The 17,678-nt window shown below is 43.5% G+C and overlaps 1 protein-coding gene across 1 annotated transcript in view; it reads left to right on the top strand.

The window, feature by feature from the left end:
• The first annotated feature begins 5,230 nt into the window (after positions 1-5,230).
• Positions 5,231-17,678, top strand: part of LOC115135105 (protocadherin-15-like) — a 265,480-nt gene continuing 253,032 nt past the window's right edge. The window contains 1 exon segment of the mRNA XM_029669390.2: positions 5,231-5,494. The gene's annotated coding sequence lies outside the window, so the exon portion shown is untranslated.

The raw sequence follows: 17,678 nt of genomic DNA, 5'->3' as shown, positions 1-17,678 counted from the left end.
TGCTCTCATCCTTCTAGACCTATCGGCTGCCTTCGATACTGTGAACCATCAGATCCTCCTCTCCACCCTCTCCGAGTTGGGCATCTCCGGCGCGGCCCACGCTTGGATTGCGTCCTACCTGACAGGTCGCTCCTACCAAGTGGCGTGGCGAGAATCTGTCTCCTCACCACGTGCTCTCACCACTGGTGTCCCCCAGGGCTCTGTTCTAGGCCCTCTCCTATTCTCGCTATACACCAAGTCACTTGGCTCTGTCATAACCTCACATGGTCTCTCCTATCATTGCTATGCAGACGACACACAATTAATCTTCTCCTTTCCCCCTTCTGATGACCAGGTGGCGAATCGCATCTCTGCATGTCTGGCAGACATATCAGTGTGGATGACGGATCACCACCTCAAGCTGAACCTCGGCAAGACGGAGCTGCTCTTCCTCCCGGGAAGGACTGCCCGTTCCATGATCTCGCCATCACGGTTGACAACTCCATTGTGTCCTCCTCCCAGAGCGCTAAGAACCTTGGCGTGATCCTGGACAACACCCTGTCATTCTCAACTAACATCAAGGCGGTGGCCCGTTCCTGTAGGTTCATGCTCTACAACATCCGCAGAGTACGACCCTGCCTCACACAGGAAGCGGCGCAGGTCCTAATCCAGGCACTTGTCATCTCCCGTCTGGATTACTGCAACTCGCTGTTGGCTGGGCTCCCTGCCTGTGCCATTAAACCCCTACAACTCATCCAGAACGCCGCAGCCCGTCTGGTGTTCAACCTTCCCAAGTTCTCTCACGTCACCCCGCTCCTCCGCTCTCTCCACTGGCTTCCAGTTGAAGCTCGCATCCGCTACAAGACCATGGTGCTTGCCTACGGAGCTGTGAGGGGAACGGCACCTCAGTACCTCCAGGCTCTGATCAGGCCCTACACCCAACCAAGGGCACTGCGTTCATCCACCTCTGGCCTGCTCGCCTCCCTACCACTGAGGAAGTACAGTTCCCGCTCAGCCCAGTCAAAACTGTTCGCTGCTCTGGCCCCCCAATGGTGGAACAAACTCCCTCACGACGCCAGGACAGCGGAGTCAATCACCACCTTCCGGAGACACCTGAAACCCCAACTCTTTAAGGAATACCTAGGATAGGATAAAGTAATCCTTCTCAGCCCCCCTTAAAAGATTTAGATGCACTATTGTAAAGTGGCTGTTCCACTGGATGTCATAAGGTGAATGCACCAATTTGTAAGTCGCTCTGGATAAGAGCGTCTGCTAAATGACTTAAATGTAAATGTAAATGTTGAATGCTTAGCAGGACAGGAAAATGGTCCAATTCACACTCGTATCAAGAGAACATCCCTGGTCATCCCTACTGCCTCTGATCTGGTGGACTCACTAAACACATGCTTCGTTTGTAAATTATGGCTGAGTGTTGGAGTGTGCCCCTGGCTATCCGTAAATAAACAAATACAACTACAAAATGGTTACGTCTGATTTGCTTAATATAAGGAATTTAAAACAATTTATATTTTTAGTTTTGATAATTAAGTATATTTTAGCAATTACATTTACTTTTGATACATATTTAAATTTAAAAGCAAATACTTAGACTTTTACTCAAGTATTAAGGTACCTTTACTTTTACTTAGGGATGCACCTGCCCGCCCGTCCAACATACCGACTCTGGACGGTTCTGACTTAGAATACGTGGACAACTACAAATACCTAGGTGTCTGGTTAGACTGTAAACTCTCCTTCCAGACTCACATCAAACATCTCCAATCCAAAGTTAAATCTAGAATTGGCTTCCTATTTTGCAACAAAGCATCCTTCACTCATGCTGCCAAACATACCCTTGTAAAACTGACCATCCTACCGATCCTCGACTTCGGCGATGCCATTTACAAAATAGCCTCCAAAACCCTACTCAATAAATGGGATGCAGTCTATCACAGTGCCATCTGTTTTGTCACCAAAGCCCCATATACTACCCACCACTGCGACCTGTATGTCCTTGGCTGGCCCTTGCTTCATACTCGTCGCCAAACCCACTGGCTCCAGGTCATCTACAAGACCCTGCTAGGTAAAGTCCCCCCTTATCTCAGCTCGCTGGTCACCATAGCAGCACCCACCTGTAGCACGCGTTCCAGCAGGTATATCTCTCTGGTCACGCCCAAAACCAATTCTTCCTTTGGCCGCCTCTCCTTCCAGTTCACTGCTGCCAATGATTGGAACGAACTACAAAAATCTCTGAAACTGGAAACACTTATCTCCCTCACTAGCTTTAAGCACCAGCTGTCAGAGAAGCTCACAGATTACTGCACCTGTACATAGTCCATCTATAATTTAACCCAAAACAACTACCTCAATCCCCTCCGGAGACACTGAAACCCCACCTCTTTATTTATTTATTTTGCTCCTTTGCATCCCATTATTTCTACCTCTCCTCCGGACTGTACCCCTCCCAGTCCACGAGGTACTGTAGGACCCTCACCCAGCGTCTCGAGTCCAGAATAGCATGACGAGGTACTCATAATGGCCTGATGTGGTACTAAATGCGGTCTTCCACTCATCTCCCCCCGGATACGCACCAGATTATACGCACTCTTAAGGTCCAGTTTTGTGAAGAAACGAGCCTCATGAAATGATTCCACCGCCGTGGCAATGAGAGGTAGCGGGTAACTAAACCCCACTGTGATGGAATTTAGACCTCTATAATCAATGCACGGACGCAGACATCCCTACTTCTTCACAAAAAAGAAGCTTGAGGAGACGGGTGACATGGAGGGCCGAATGTACCCCTGTCCCAGAGATTCAGTGATGGATGTCTCCATAGCCACTGTCTCCTCCTGGGACAATGGGTACACGTGAATCCTTGGATGTGCAGCCTTCTCCAGGAGGTTTATTGCGCAGTCCCCTCGTCGATGGGGTGGTAATTGGGTCGCCTTCTTCTTACAGAAGGCGATAGCCAAATCGGCATATTCAGAGAGAATGCTCACAGTGGAAACCTGCTCAGGACTCTCCACCGATGTCGCACCGATGGAAACTCCTATGCACCTGCCTTAACACTCCTCTGACCACCCTCGAAGAGCCCCCTGTCTCCATAAAATCACCGGATTGTGATGAGCCAGCCAGGGAATTCCCAGCACCACAGGAAACGCAGGTGAATCAATAAGGAAGAGACTAATCCGCTCCTTATGATTCCACTGCGTTACCATGTCCAGTGGAACCATGATCTCCCTGACCAGCCCTGACCCTAATGGTCGGCTATCTAAGGCGTGCACGGGGAAAGGTTGGTCTAACGACACCAGGGGAATCCCTAGCCTTAACGCGAGCCCACGATCCATAAAGTTCCCAGCTGTGCCTGAATCGACTAGTGCCTTATGCTGTAGAGAGGGAGAAAAACCAGAAAAAGAAATTAGAAAAAACATATGGCGAACAGGATGCTCTGGGTGAGTCTGGTGCTGACTCACCTGGGGTGAACGAGGAGTGGTCCATCAAGGCCCTGTCGTTCCACCCCGTCCCCTGCGGCCAACGTCCGCAGGGGACTCCTCGCGGAGTCTGGGCCATTCCACACTGCGTTGGCCCACTCCAGGGCTCGACCCGTCAGACAGGAGACGAGGATGCTCACGCTCTCCTCCCCCGAGGGAGTCGGACGAACGGTAGCCAGGTACAGCTCCAGCTGTAGTAGGAACCCCTGGCACCCAGCCGCCGTCCCATCGTACTCCCTGGGGAGCGCCAGACGCAGGGCACCGGATCCGGACGCTGAAGGAAGGGTAGGTGGTGCTGGTGGAAGAGGCGCTAGAGGTGAGGTAGGGAGGCCACTCCTCTCCCACCGGTCCATCCTCTCCATCATCTGGTCCATAGCCGACCCAATCCGGTGGAGAATGGTTGTATGATGAAGGACCCTCTCCTCCATTGATGGGAGAGGAGGTGCGGCTGCTCCTGCTGACTCCATAAAACAGGTGCGGGATTCTGTCACGGGTTACTAGGAGTGGTGGGTAGGAGTCAGGCGCAGAGAGCAGAGGGGTTACTAGGAGTGGTGGGTAGGAGTCAGGCGCAGAGAGCAGAGGGGTTACTAGGAGTGGTGGGTAGGAGTCAGGCGCAGAGAGCAGAGGGTTCAGTGATTTGTAGATTTATTTCTCCGGCACAAAATGGTCACGCCAAATACAGGGTGCATAAACACTGACCAGCCCAAACACAGGGCAAACGATCTGGAGAACAATGAAAACACATCCACAACCGACAGAGAACACAAATAATCCTGCACAAACCTAAGCGGGCCTAACAGGCTTAAATAGACCAAAAATCAAGAAACACAAATGGAACAGGTGCAACTAATAAGACTAAACTAACATAAAATGAAAAAGGGATCGGTGGCGTGTAGTAGACCGGCGATGACTACCACGGAACAGGCAGGGGAGCCACCTTCGGTGAGAGTCGTGACAGTTTTACTCCATGTGTAACTCTGTGTTGTTGTATGTGTCGAACTGCTTTGCTTTATCTTGGCCAGGTCGCAATTGTAAATGAGAACTTGTTCTCAACTTGCCTACCCGGTTAAATAAAGGTGAAATAAAAATAATTAAAAAATAACAATTGGGTAATTTTTCCACCACTGGAGCTGAGAGCAATAGGGGTAAAGACCAGTGATTGTTGCAAGGTGACTGCTAGGTGAATCATCATTAGAAGTTTATAGTGTTAATATTGTTTCAGCACTAACATCATCCAGTCCATTCAGACAGAGTACAGTAAAGGCTAAAATGATTGCCAACTGATTGTAAATGCTTTAGATGACCTTCACACTGCTGCTACCCTTAGCTGAGGGTAATCTTGATTGAGAGATAACACTTCTGCCTACTGTGGAGATACTGATGACCATTCACTTATTTTCACTGAAACCATTTTCAGTTGGGACAATTATTTTCACCTGTGCTATAGCCTATTGATTGGATTCATATTTTAATGTGTTCATCATTTATAAAATAGACTTGGTGAAAATAGAGTATGTGACATAACCTTGTCAAAGGTAATTTCTCCCTTAATCCAAGTGTACAACACCCTATAGAAACTAAAGTGTAGACTAGCATGGTCCTGTGTGTCTTTACTGTCCCTCCCTACCCCTCTGTGTAGTAGGAGTTGGCCAGGTAGAGCTGCTCTGTCTGACGACGTGGACAGGGGGAAAATACAGATTTACCCGACTTCACCTTTACTGCCCCGCGTAATACGATTACTGCTTAACGTCATGAGCATTTGCTCAGGCCGAGGGAGAGAGAGCGTCTGAATTTCAAATGTGCTGTGCGCACCAGAGTTTCGATGCTTGATATTCGTGCTTGCCAACAGAAATATACTAACTCGGACAATAGTTGTTATTTCTGGCCACCGAGTTTCCCTTTTAAGTGTAGGCGAGAGACAGGGGGCGGTCGAGGGCTGATGTGCTTGTGTGAGGATGTGTTCTAGTGTCAGTTGGCTTCTGTGACAATCGGAATAGGATTTGGGTGCTTTTGGAGACAACATGGTAAGAAATTATTTTACGTTTGATATGACCGTCGTAATATTTGAACTTCAGTAAGGGAATAATGTGTAGAGGTCGTTGAAATGTATTGGAATGTTTGTAGCCTGCAGCCGTTGTAATATATAGGATTATATAAACTATTGTGTTTGTTGTGTGTGGTTCTATGATCTAGTCTAGTCCTTTCAAATAAAATGACTAAATGCAGTGTATAATACATTCAGTATAGGGGGATGCCAGTAATAAACAATTTTAACGTGTTAATAATTATTAGTACTATATTTCATCATTGACATTGCGTCACCATGGTTAAACTACTCTACCCAGGGTAGACTACCGTTCCGTTAATCTCTTGAAAGTGAAGTTTTAAATCACACTGAGTGCATCAGCGTTCACATTGGATTACGCAAGGGTGATATACTATTAATGTTTTACTGTAAACTGTAGCTGCAGGCAAAACCAGGCGTTGTTTCACGATAAGCAGTAGCTTTAAGGACGTCATGTCCCCCCGAGTCGAATGATCAGCGCTTTTGTTTTATGCGAAGCATCCAAAAATCACACATTTCTCCACTGAGTCAAGGAGCTATATAGCGCCTTCACGCGCATGGTTCGGGTCTCTCTCTTTCTCTTTCTCTCTCTCTCGCTCTTTCTCGTTCTCTCTCTCGCCTGTGGATTTACCTCAAGGATTGAACAGCCACACACCTTCTGCAGCCCAATTCCTGGCAGCTACCTTCCATTCGTCTTTTTTTCTGATAAATATTTAGATACTGTTTATTTATTTCGAAAATTGGATACAACTGTGTCACTCTGATGTGCATGGAGCCATGTGCACAGATCAGGTTTAAAGTTTCAGTTTAAAGTTTTAATGTCACATGCACAAGTACAGTGAAATGCCTTACTTGCAAACTCAAAGACCAACAATGCAATAATCAATGACAATCAATAATAATGTAATACCAAAAAAAAAAGAGAAATAAGAAGAAATATGAAGAAATTAATAAGTAGGTAAGCATACTATATACAGGGTTAGTTCCAATGCCATATTTACAATGTGCAGGGATACTGGAGTGATGGAGGTAGATATGTATGGGGTAACGTAACTAGGCAACATGATTTAAGATAAACAGTACCAGCAACTTGTTTGTGAGTGGGTGTGCATGTGTGTCAGTGGCGATTTTAGCATTTAAATCTTGGTGGGGCAAGCCAGCAAAGTTTTATGCATGTCAGCAAAGTCACAACACTAAACAATATATCAATTGCACTATAACGGTGACAAACGGTGCCCACAAATTGTTAGGGCCTACATAAAGCTGTCCCAACCGAAGAGCTATCTTTACCACCGCTACAGCTGGCTATCAGCAGAGCCTTGTCTGGCAGCGAAAGAGTTCATTCAGTCTCATTTAGTGCCTTTTTAAAAAACATAGCTGATATGGCTGACCTGCTTAAACAAATGTTTTTACTGACAATTGAGATGTACAAACTATGGCATAAGGGAGCGATGAGCAGATAAGAGGTAATCCGTCATTTCGATTAAGACATTAATGAGCAAGCTAAGACGACGTAGTCTATATAACTATTTGTTCAGCACTTTTTAAATGTACAGTGACATAATTCAGAGCATGGGCATTATAGTATTCTCCCTGTACAACAAGTCAGAACCATAGGATAAATAAAGGGGGCATATGAGCAGACAATGGAAGCTCTTAAAATATTCGACAATGACATTTCTCTAAAAACAGGCTATAGGCTACATTTGCACCACCAAGTCAAACAGCAGGCTAAGTTATGGGGGGGGGGAATGTGACCAAATTATTAGGGTGAGGCACATGGGCTACTAATAGATTACTACACAACATACACTTAGTATTACTTTCTCTGCTACAGTATACATATCTCCCTGGCATAGTACATAATTCATGTAGCAGCATACAATATATTTTTGGACTCACCATTGTGCTGTGCTCACTTGAACAGGAAGGTGGTGCGGAAGTCCTTCTTTTGGGTAAATTTAGTCATGTAACTGGCATTCTCTGAATTTACGGGGCTTTCAAGACAATCGGGAACTCGGAAATTAACTAGATTGAATCATGACGTCAGTGATCTTCAGGTCGGTGCACTAGAGGAGGTCAGAGTTCCTAACTTGGAATTCCGAGTTGGATGACCGTTAAAAAAACGTATTTTCCTAGTCTGAGATCAGTTGTCGGTTTCCAGGTGTTTTTAACGTTGCAGAAGTCATGATGGATTGACAGCATGGCCAATGTATTCAACCTTTTCTGGTTCATGGTGTTGCTTGTGAATGTTAATAATTTTAAGCTTTTAAGGAAAGAGACCCTTTAACCCAGACTTGGACTACACACCCTCTCCACCGAATAGCAGGCAGGGGAAGCAAAATAGTGATTCATTTGCAACGCTTGCAGTTAGCCACTGATTCCTTCCAAACCACTCATTGTTGAATTTGCGATTTCTGACTAACTAGCATGGTATTCTTTCACTGTAATAGCTACTGTAAATTGGACAGTGCAGTTAGATTAACAAGAATTTAAGCTTTCTACCAATATCAGATATGTCCTGGGAAATTTTCTTGTTACTTACAACCTCATGCTAATCGCATTAGCCTACGTTAGCTCAACTGTCCCGTGGAAGGAACAGTGATCCCGAAGAAGTTTAATTGTTTGCAAACTGATATGTGTCACGTATTAGTGCTAAAATAACATGAACATTTAAAAAAAATATATATATTACATTAGATAAAACTTCAAGTCAAAAGTTTGGACACACCTACTAATTCCAGGCTTTTTCTTTATTTTTACAATTTTCTACATTGTAGTGAAGACATAATAGTGAAGACATCAAAACTATAAAATAACACACATGGAATGATGTACTAACCAAAAAAGTGTTAAACAAATCTAAATATATTTTATATTCCTCAAATTTGCCACCCTTTGCCTTGATGACAACTTTGCATGATCTTGGCATTCTCTCAACCAGCTTCACCTGGAATGCTTTTCCAACGGTCTTGAAGGATTTCCCACATATGCTGAGCTACTGTTGGCTGCTTTTCCTTCACTCTGCTGTCCAACTCAACCCAAACCACCTCAATTGGTTCGAGGTCCGGTGATTGTGGGGCGGCAGGGTAGTCTAGTGGTTAGAGCGTTGGACTAGTAACCGTGAAGGTTGCAAGTTCAAATCCCCGAGCTGACAAGGTACAAATCTGTCGTTCTGCCCCTGAACAGGCAGTTAACCTAGGCTGTCATTGAAAATAAGAATTTGTTCTTAACTGACTTGCCTAGTTAAATAAAGGTAAAATAAAAATTGTGGAGGCCAGGTCATCTGATGCATCACTCTCCTTCTTGGTCAAAAATCCCTTACAAAGCCTGGATATGTATTGTGTCATTGTCCTGTTGAAAAACAAATGATAGTCCCACAAGGTCAAAACCAGATGGGATGGCATATAGATGTCGAATGCCATGGTAGCCATGCTGGTTACGTGTGTCTTGAATTCTAAAAAAATCACAGACACTGTCACCAGCAAAAGCCCCCACACCATCACGCCTCCTCCTCAATGCAGAGGTGGGAACCACACATGCGGAGATCATCCGTTGATCTACTACTCCACGTCTCACAAAGACACAGCGGGTGTAACTAAAATCTCAAATTTGGACTCATCAGAACAAAGGACAAATTTCCACCGGTCTATTGTCCATTGCTCATGTTTCTTATTGGTGTCTTTTAGTAGTGGTTTCTTTGCATCAATTAGATCATGAAGGCCTGATTCATGCAGTCTCCTCTGAATAGTTGATGTTGAGATGTGTCTGTTACTTGAATTCTATGAAGCATGTATTTGGGCTGCAACTTCTGAGGCTGGTAACTCTAATGAAAGTATCCTCTGCAGCAGAGGTAACTCTGGGTGTTCCTTTCCTGTGGCGGTCCTCATGAGAGCCAGTTTCATCATAGCGCTTGATGGTTTTGTAACTGCATTTGAAGAAACTTTGAAAGTTCTTGACATTTTCTGGATTGGCTGACCTTCATGTCATCTGTCCTTTTAAAACATTTTTTTTTTAACATTTTCATCTAAAATTGCATACCCAAATCTAACTGCCTGTAGCTCAGGCCCTGAAGCAAGGATATGCATATTCTTAATACCACTTGAAAGGAAACACTTTGAAGTCTGTGGAAATGTGAAAGGAATGTAGGAGAATATAGCACATTCGATCTGGTAAAAGATAATACAAAGAAAAAAACAACCGTTTTTTTTGTAATTTCTTTGTACCATCAGCTTTGAAATGCACGAGAAAGGCCATGATGTAATATTCCAGCCCAGTTCCTATTTGGATTTTGGCCACTAGATGGCAGCAGTGTATGTGCAACGTTTTAGACTGATCCAATGAACCATTGCATTTCTGTTCAAAATGTTGTATCAAGACTGCCCAAATGTGCCTAATTTGTTTATTAATAACTTTTCATGTTCAAAACTGTGCACTCTCCTCAAACAATAGCATGGTATTATTTCACTGTAATAGCTGTTGTAAATTGGACTGTGCAGTTATATTAACAATAATTTAAGCTTTCTGCCAATTAAGATATGTCGATAGTATGTCCTGGGAAATGTTCATGTTACTTACAACCTCATGCTAATCGCATTAGCCTACGTTAGCTCAAGACTCCCGTGGACGGGACACCGATCCTGAAAGTAATGATGGACTGGCAATTCTCTTTGCTTATTTGAGCTGTTCTTGCCATAATATGGAGGTGGTCTTTCACCAAATAGGGCTATTCTCTGTGTACCACCTACCTTGTCACAACACAAATGCATTAAGAAGGAAAAAAATTCAACAAATTAACTTTTAACAAGTCACACCTGTTAATTGACGCTGGTTGAGAGAATGCCAAGGATGTGCAAAGCTGTCATCAAGGCAAAGGCTACTTTGAAGAATCTCAAATATAAAATATATTTTGGTTTGTTTAAAACTTTTTTGGTTACTACTTAATATGTGTTATTTCATAGTGTGTTATTTTCATATGTGTTATTTCATAGTTTTGTTGTCTTCACTATTATTCTACAATGTAGAAAATAGTAAAAATGAAGAAAAACCCTGGAATGAGTAGGTGTGTCTAAACTTTTGACTGTTACTGTATTTAAATAAATATATATAATATATATATTATTTTTTTAGCTAAACAGGCGGGGCTAAAAACAGCCTCTGCCCCACCTGCCCTGAATGACAGGTCACCACTGGTGTGTGTAGAGTCAGTAGAAATGTACAGTGCATTCGGAAAGTATTCAGACCCTTTGGCTTTTTCCCAGAATTTGTTACGTTAACGCCTTATTCTAAAATGAATTACATTATTTTTGTCCTCATCCATCTACACATAATACCCCATAATGACAAAATGAATACAGATTTTTCTAAATGTATGCACAGATCCTTTGTTAAGAGACTCGAAATTGAACTTTGATGCATCTGTTTCCATTGATCATCCTTAGGCTTTCTACAACTTGATTGGCATCCACCTGTGGTAAATTCAATTGATTGGACTTGATTTGGAAAGGCAACACAAATCAAATCACATTTATTGGTCACATACACATGGTTAGCAGATGTTATTGCGAGTGTAGCAAAATGCTTGTGCTTCTAGTTCCGACAGTGCAGCAATATCTAACAAGTAATATGAAACAATTTCACAGCAAATACCTAATACACACTAATCTAATTAAAGGAATGGAATAAGAATATATAAATATATGGATGAGCAATGACAGACTGCATAGGCTAAAATGCAATAGATAGTATAGAATACAGTATATACAGTTGAAGTCAGAAGTTTACATACACTTAGGTTGGATTCATTAAAACTCATTTTTCAACCACTCCACAAATTTCCTGTTAACAAACTATAGTATTGGCAAGTCAGTTAGGACATCTACTTTGTGTTTGACACAAGTCATTTTCAAACAATTGGTTACAGAGAGATTATTTCACTTATAATTCACTGTATCACAATTCCAGTGGGTCAGAAGTTTTCATACACTAAGTTGAGTGTGACTTTAAACAGCTTTGGAAATTCCAGAAAATGATGTCATGGCTTTAGAAGCTTCTGATTGGCTAATTGACATCATTTGAGTCAATTGTAAGTGTACCTGTGGATGTAGTTCAAGGCCTACCTTCACACTCAGTGCCTCTTTGCTTGACATCATGGGAAAATCAAGAGATCAGCCAAAATTGTAGACCTCCACAAGTCTGGTTCATCCTTGGGAGCAATTTCTAAACGCCTGAAGGTACCAGGTTCATCTGTACAAACAATAGTACGCAAGTATAAACACCATGGGACCACGCAGCTGTCATACCGCTCAGGAAGGAGACACTTTCTGTATCCTAGAGATGAACGTACTTTGGTGTGAAAAGTACAAATCAATCCCAGAACAACAGCAAAAGACCTTGTGAAGATGCTGGACGAAAAAGGTACACAAGTATCTATATCCACAGTAAACGAGTCCTATATCGACATAACCTGAAAGGCCGCTCAGCAAGGAAGACGCCACTGCTCCAAAACCGCCATAAAAAGCCAGACTACGGTTTGCAACTGCACATGGGGACAAAGATCGTACTGTTTGTAAAAATGTCCCTTGGTCTGATGAAACAAAAAATAGAACTGTTTGGCAATAATGACCGTTGTTATGTTTGGAGGAAAAAGGGGGATGCTTGCAAGCCAAAGAACACCATCCCAAATACATTTAAACTCAGTTTTTCACAACAGGCAGTGGCTCAGATGGTTGTTGTCCTTGATGATATTTTTGGCCTTCCTGTGACATCAGGTGCTGTTTATATATCCCACATTTCAAAGAGCGTGTCTGGGAAGAAACGAAGCCATGAGGTCGAAGGAATTTTCCGTAGAGCTCCGAGACACGATTGTGTTGAGGCACAGATCTGGGGAAGGGTACCAAAAAATGTCTGCAGCATTGAAGTTCCCCAAGAACACAGTGGCGTCCATCATTCTTAAATGGAAGACGTTTGAACCCAACAAGGCTCTTCCTAGCTAGCTGCCTGGCCAAACTGAGCAATCAGTTGAGAAGGACCTTGGTCAGGGTGGTGACCGACAACCCTATGGTCACTCTGACAGAGCTCCAGAGTTCTTCTTTGGAGATTTGGAGAACCTTCCAGATGGAGACCCATCTCTGCAGCACTCCTCCAATCAGGCATTTATGGTGGAGTGGACAGATGGAATCCACTCCTCAGTAAAAAGCAAATGACAGGCAGCTTGGTGTTTGCAAAAAGACTCTCAGACCATGATTAACAGGATTCTCTGGTCTGATGAAACTAAGATTGGCACCATCCCTGCTGTGAAGCATGGTGGTGGCAGCATCATGCTGTGGGGATGTTTTTCAGTGGCAGGGACTGGGAGACCTGTCAGGGTCGAGGGAAAGATAAACATAGCAAAGGTTAGAGAGATCCTTGATGAAAACCTGCTCTAGAGCTCTCAGGACTTCAGACTGGGGTGAAGGTTCACCTTCCAACAGGACAACAACCCTAAGCACACAGCCAAAACAACGCAGGAGTTGCTTCGGGACAAGTCTCTGTATGCCTTTGAGTGGCCCAGCCAGAGCCCGAACTTGAACCTGATTGAACATCTCTGGAGAGACCTGAAAATAGCTGTTGAGCGACGCTCCCCATCCAACCTGACAGAGCTTGAGAGGATCGGCAGCGACGAATGGGAGAAACTCCCCAAATATGTGTGTGCCAAGAATACTCAAGACTGTAATCGCTGCCAAAGGTGCTTCAACAAAGTATTGAGTAAAAGGTCTGAATACCTATGTAATATTTCAGTTTTTATTTTTTATGCATTTCTAAAAACCTGTTTTTGATTTGTCATTATACGGTATTGTGTGTAGATTGATGAGGAAAATAAACAATTTAATCCATTTTAGAATAAGGCTGTAACATAACAACATGTGGAAGATGTCAAGGGGTCTGAATACTTTCCAAATGCACTGTATGTGCATATACTTTGTGAGTGAGCAGATGATGGAATGAGTGTGAGTGTGTAGGGCCCTCTGAGTCTGCATAGATACAGTTAAAGGTCAATGAAGATGAAAGGTCAATTCAGATCATCCGTGTAGCAATTTTGTTAGCTATTTGTCAGCCTTATTGCTTGGGGATAGAAGCTGTTTAAGAGCATGTTGTTGCCAGACTTGATGCACCGGTACCGCTTGCCATGCGGAAGCAGAGAGAATAGTCTATGGCTTGGGTGGTTGGAGTCTTTAAAGATTTTCCGGGCCTTTGTACCACACCGCCTGATATAGATTTCCTGGATGGCAGGAGGCTAGACCCCAGTGATGTACTGGCTGTCGGCACCACACTCTGTAGCTCCATGTGATCGAGGGCAGTGCTACTGCCATACCAGGCAGTGATGCAGCCATTCAAAATGTATAACTTTTTGAGGATTTGAGGGCCCATGACAAACATTTTCAACCTCCTGGGGTGTAAGAGGTGCAGTCGTAGAGTACATGCCCCTTTGCCCTTCCAGGCTCCAAAGTGCCCTTTCAGGTGGTGGTAAATATTTGTTTGTATTATTTTTTTGTCATTGTAGTTCAGAACCCACTGCCCGCAAGTTGTCATGTTCGCCACCCCCATTCTGTCTGTTGGTTGCACCTGTTGTTAAGCCCTGTACAGAGCTTACAGTCACCCTGTTGTGCCTTTTTCTCCAGTCTGCCCTCTAAAGAGATTGTGCACGGCCGGTATCCAAACAGCACTCTTACCCAATGAGAAAGGGGGGACACTAAGGGTAGCTGTCACGTCCTGACCATAGAAAGCCATTATTTTCTATGGTGGAGTAGGTCAGGGCGTGAATGGGGGGTGTTCTAGTTTATTATTTCTATGTGTATTCTAAGTTTTGTGGTCATATATTCGGAGAGGGGTGCTCATCTCAGGAAAAGAGATGAGTGATTCGTGTCTCCATTAAACTTTAAATTTGGTGACTTGTGGCAGAGAGCAGGAGTGGTCAGCCTTGGTTAGCCCGACATAGGGCACCGCACAGTGAACGCAATGGCGTCCTAGATTGCTAGGATGCGGAGCCCGTAACATAGTTTGTGAAAAGTCCTAAGGTTTAGGCCTGACTGTTATTGAAGGCAGTCCTATAATTCATTACTCTATGTCTGTCCATCTGAATTGTATAATGTGAAGAAACATTCTGCCTTTTTCTCCACACAGGCACATAACTCCGACTATGGTAGACAGTGGTAGGACACACTGTGACTTGTCTTATGTGCGGATTACCACAGCTGGAGTTTTTGTGTATATGTTCCAGGTGTCGCATTCATTGCATGGCGTCCTATACTGTATATGACTAGCCTTTGCCATGCTCTATGCATCCAAGCCACAGTATAGGACTACATCAGCAGGATGCGCTTAGTATCTCAGTTAAATGAGTTCTATTCTGCCTGAGGTTACATTGATTTGTGTAATCCCTGGTTTGCTAAACCTCTCCTCTTGTTAAGACTATCCCTTAATAACTATTGACAAGGAGATTTTGTCAATAGTTGAGTGATGTATAATCTCCCTCAAGACATCTCAATGCAAGTCAGAAGACATGTGGCATTGAGTTTATAATGAAGCGATGGAATTCAATTAAATCTGCAACGCAGCACACACAGAATGTGTATAGCCTAAGACAAAATCTTTCCCTTACATTCTCCTCCTTGTACGCATTGCATAGTTTGAGAGTTCTGGACTGCACCAAAGGAGCTAGGCGAATGATGCCAGGTCTTCAGTACATGACACGAGGACCTCCTTACATTACTCTATCTTTATTGTCAGTAAGAGAAGAGGAGGCTCAAGGCATCTTAAGATACAGTATTAATAAGGTGAACCAAAGAGGTTATAATGCTCTGATAACTAATCAGAACCAGAGGCTATACATTGTCCATTCTAATATAATGAAGTACTTCTTTAGATTTATGAATGTACAGTAGAGAATAGCATAGGGAATGATGGGTAGGCCAAAAAATACCTGAAAACACCAAGATGGCCTCACTCTACATATTGTGCAACTGGGACTTGTCTTTCTTTTCATCAAAATGCTATGTGAGCCAAATAGATATTGGCGACAATTTTATAACTCACAGCATTGTGTGTTCTGATTGTTGTAGTAGTAGTAGTAGTAGTAGTAGTTTGCACTTGTGACTCATTGCCTCTTCATTATTACCCTGGGCTCATGCGACGAAGGTTTGCGTGTATGTTTGTGTTTTTATGTTACAAAGCACAAATTAAACAAGGTTGAACACTCCCATGACTAAACTATAATGGTTCCCTCTCATCTGGCGCAACACTGCATGAGACATTACTGAACCATTTAATTTTTAATTTTACCTTTATTTAACCAGGCAAGTCAGTTAAGAACATATTCTTATTTTCAATGACGGCCTGGGAACAGTGGGTTAACTGCCTGTTCAGGGGTAGAACGACAGATTTGTACCTTGTCAGCTCGGGGGTTTGAACTCACAACCTTCCGGTTACTAGTCCAACGCTCTAACCACTAGGCTACGCTGCCGCCCCCAAGTCTGAGACATATTACAGTGTTATTAATTGAAATTAAGCATTTATGTTTTACCTCGTGTGGGTTTTTCTTATTTTCTAGAAATATTTCCCTAAAGCGAACCAGTTTAAATGTGAACCAGTTTAAATGTGGCTGTTTGAAGGTCGTGTCAATGGTCACATTTGGGTGATGTTCAGTTATTTTGTTGAGTGCTGACATAACAAAGACCATATCCCACGATGCTGTGTGGAACATTTGCATAGTCCCAGTGGGATTTCAGTCAGGGTCATTGAGCACTGACAGAAATATGGTAGGATGACAATAACCATGTGGTGACAGAAGCAATTATAAGGAGGTCAAAAGATTACAGTACATGCAGGATATGACCTTGTGAGTTCACATATACAGTAACCTCTTACTGTTAGTAATACACACAAGGTGATGGATGGCCTTACGCACAATCCAAAATTACATTTTGCTAAATGTAAGGGAGACATTCCACCAGTAGTTGATGACACCCGTGGTCAGCGATACCTGAAATGATTTTACTCTGTCCGGATGTGGAGACGGAGACGATCCAGGATCGCTAGAAAGACTTGTCCTAACCCCCACCACCCCCGTGCTTCAATTTCCCCAGACATTGTGTGAGATGCAGGGCTGTATTAAGATCTAACCTTCTATGCGTACATGCCACGTTTTTCAAGAGGGCTGGTTCAGGTTGAGCACCCTTATCAAATCAGCCCATAATTAGACGCTGAGGGACATTAGACTGTCTGGTGCCACTCTGACACCTGGAGTGGCCTGAAGTAGGAACAGAGGCATGGCACAGGGACAGTGGCACAAAATCAAAGGTTATTACTGACAGCAGGGGAGGGTTCATATCAGGGCAGGGCTGATTGTGGGTAGATCATGAGGACTTCATTAACATTTTCCAGGTGGGGTCTTGCTCTCTCTCTCTCTTAACATGTATCTTCCGCAATGCTTTGGCGATACGGAGTGAATCCACCTCTAAGTGATTGCAGGTCTTACTTCCTTCAATATCCCTTTTGTATCTCTACACACGTGAGCAAGCCTTGGGCTGACCATTTGGTATTGTCACAATATTTTTTGCTAAATTAATAGTCTAACCACTTTGAGCTAGCTGATCCAAAGATCATGCCGCCTTTGCGTTGTCACTCACACACACACACACCACACACACCACACACACACACACACACACACACACACACACACACACACACACACACACACACACACACACACACACACACACTGTGGAGTAGTTCAGTGGCCTGCATAAAGAGACGTTCTATAGTTCAAAGAATCATCACATTGTCCGTGCTTAAGGGGTTCCAGCCATCCTCAGACAATGGGATGTGTGAAGATAATGGGATAGGGGTCAAAGATGCATATTCAAGTTCTTGCTTCCAACTAATGTTTTTATGTGCTTGGACTGAGGTTTTTGGGGATTACTATGATGTAGTTCTAATTGGAATGTAACTCCCAGGTTGGAAGTAGCAAATTGCTCCCTTTTTTATCACAGCTAGCTGGACCCCTCTTTGGTTGTTACCATTAGCAGATCCATTCTACCCACTGAAATGCTCTCTGAAAGTGTAAGAGGTAAGTGAACACTGATACTTCATTCAAACAGACT

The sequence above is a fragment of the Oncorhynchus nerka genome, linkage group LG10, assembly GCF_034236695.1.
Source record: "Oncorhynchus nerka isolate Pitt River linkage group LG10, Oner_Uvic_2.0, whole genome shotgun sequence".
Classification (NCBI taxonomy): Eukaryota; Metazoa; Chordata; class Actinopteri; order Salmoniformes; family Salmonidae; genus Oncorhynchus; species Oncorhynchus nerka.
Note: the sequence above shows the minus strand (reverse complement) of the source record. Positions and strands in the feature narration are given on the sequence as shown.